The following is a 3,073-nucleotide window of genomic DNA, read 5'->3' as shown; positions in this document are numbered from 1 at the left end:
TTTGTTGGATAAATTTTATATAAAGATCCTGGCTCTCGTTAAGTATTTTCGTTTTAAATTACCTTTTAAGGTGTTGAAAGTTTAGGGTGTTACAAGTTGGTATCAGAGCAATAGTTTAAGTGAACTAGGTGAGAAATTAAGACGCCTAGACTTAAGCTGAGATTGTAAGTATTAATTTGTGAGTTGTGGGTAGAGCTTTTAAGATAGAAGAACTTTAGGGTCATAGGAGTTGCACAAATTCATGAATCGTGACGATGGTGTTAAGGATTCTTATGTATAACCTATTCGAAATTTCACTTAGCTAATGCTATTTTGAGTATGTTGTTACATAAGCGTGCTTAAATTCACTGTTATTACAAGGAGTTATGAATGTGTCAGTTCGTATTATGTTAGTCTCGTGTTCTTCCTATCCTATTTGACCCAAATTGTTTAGATGACGTTAGCTAAATTGCAAAAGGGTTTACGTATTAAATGTATAGCGATAAAAGAAAAAAAAAAGGGTGGAATAATGATCACCTATCTAAGATTTAGAGGGTACTGACGTGTTGAGTTTAAGTTGGCGGGCCAAGTACGGATGCATCTATATAGTCAAGGAAGAATGATTAAAACAATAGTTCAATAAGAATTCATGATGGGGGAATGTATGATAGGCATGTGAAACGGTGACATTTAAATAGTAYTTGCTTAAACATGTGAGATGAGGTCTTGTTTCTTTGATCTAGATTGCGAAGGATGTGCATTGAATCAAAGAAGGCTGATAAGAGTATTGATTGTTGTAATAATATTGGATGTATGTTTAAGCACTAAATAATGTTAACTTCTTTTATGCTCATAATGACAATCTAAGAGCGRAAGGATTATGGAATAGGGTGACCATGATGATCAAGTTGGTGCCGACATTGCACGTTCTGATCATTAAGTAAGAACTGGCAAGTTTTGAAGATGAAAAACTACTACCTGTAATAGTGAAATGAGTTAAGTTGGTGACCYGGTATCAGGAGATAAAAATGATGGTAAGATGGMAAAATGTGGACAATTGACTAAATAGTAATATAAGACTTGGAGGTGATGAATTACCTATAATTTAGAGGTTTACCTTGCGGAGGAGATGTTTTAGTTTTGGAATATACCACAACCTTTTCTTTTAAATGTTAAAAGGTCGCAAGTGACTTTTGATGAGGACCCAATTATGTCAATTGAGGTTGCATGTGTTGAATCTAGGGAAGATGACTAAATAGTACTTCGGGAAGTATAYGTCACACGGTYACAGGGAGGAGKTATGGAATAGTCAGGTTATGGTGGCATTGAAATATTATTGGCTTAAACGATTTCCATGTGTGAAATAAGATGGACTTGCACGATTTTTGGGACAATCTAAATGTCTTAGGGACAATCTCAAATTTGAATGTTAAAAGCAGGATATAGAGGAGATTGTTGGTTCATGATCAAGTATTTGAGGTAGATGTTCATGGCAGATCAAATGTCGGCTAAATCAATGACCGTATGAGTATGTGTTYGATGTTACGATTGTAGTATGTTTAATAAGTTGATCAGCCCTACGAATCTGAAAATCAGTGCATGAAAGTCTTTCTTTTTGGACTAATTACTATTAGTAGTATGTACGGCTACTGTAAATTGTCATACACTACGACAAAAAAAAATCGGCTTTAGAGAAGTTAAGGCATGCTATGAATATTTAAATGAGACATAGGTATGTGTGTATGTATTTGATTACGAGGATATTGGAAAATATTAGAAGCAGATTGTACTATATACTAATATGGTGATGATACCAAAAARACGTACAAATGGGTTGGATGATCTTAATGTTTTAGAGAGAAGAAAAGTCATAAGAACCCAAGTTTAAATGTGAAAGCAAAGTTAGAGGATTATAGGATTATTGTGTGTGAATGATCAAATATCATGCTTTAATYRTTCATGATTRGTGGAAATCTGGGATTTCGTTAYTATRCTTGGACTATTGTAGCATAGTTTTAAATGCAAATATGAGGAGCTAACATATTTCGAAGGTTTAAAAGATCGAGGAGTTGTGATTAAATTGTTCAAGGATTGAAGATTATTGGTACTAAAATGAAGTAAATACTTGACCGAGAATTASTAGATGTTTAAGGCATAGTAKGGGAWTTTTAAWGTGAGATAGGTATTTCAATATGTATTAGATTAAGTAATTTGAGGCTGAGATATTAAGGGTGTAATGGGTTGGGTGTTCAAGACCATAACGTTATGTCAAACCAAATGTTGATGAAATCAAGAAAACGCTGCTCAAAAGTACTATGCAAATCATGAGTACATGATTACATATGAACTAGGATGTTTTTCACTAATTCATTAGTAGTATGTAAGGATACTCCAGTTATCATAGGATGTGTTGGTAATAGCTAAGCCATGATGCTATGGGACAAGTTGGTATTAACGAGGATCCAGTTATGTGATTCTACGAAAAATTAAGCGGTAATTTGCGAAGTAGCCTCGATAGAGAGAAAAGTGTGATAAACATTTCGGAGTTTGAAATGGTTTTGATATGCCCATATTAGAACATAAAACTCATATTGATTCTTTGATCCAGTCTTGGGGAGTTCAATTGTATGCCAAAACTATTGCTTTGGTCTCGAATCTGAAAAAAAAGGGGCTGTTTCTACTGCCCCTATGGACTTCTATTGCAAATGTGGGATTAATTGATGATGGTCGAAAACTCTTTGACGAAATGATATAATCTGATGAAGCTTCTTGGAATTCCATGTTGACGGACTAAGCTACAAATGGTTATGGCATCGAAGCATTGCATTTGTTCAATGATATGAGAAAAGTTGTCATGCCAACATATATTACATTTACTGCAGTTTTATCTGCATGCAATCTTAGTGGTATAGTTGAAGAGGACTTGACGAGGCGTTACCCTCACCTATTCGCATGAATTAAAATTTCGAGGACGAAATTTAATCCAAGGTGGGGAGGATTGTAACACCCAAGATTTTTTTTCCATCTTCTCTTCTCCATGCACACCTTTCTTTTCATCCTTCCGTCTCTTTGCGTTGTATGCGTCCTTTTTATA

This window comes from Cynara cardunculus, assembly GCF_001531365.2.
Source record: "Cynara cardunculus var. scolymus isolate 2C chromosome LG 7, CcrdV1, whole genome shotgun sequence".
NCBI classification, from domain to species: domain Eukaryota; kingdom Viridiplantae; phylum Streptophyta; class Magnoliopsida; order Asterales; family Asteraceae; genus Cynara; species Cynara cardunculus.
Note: the sequence above shows the minus strand (reverse complement) of the source record.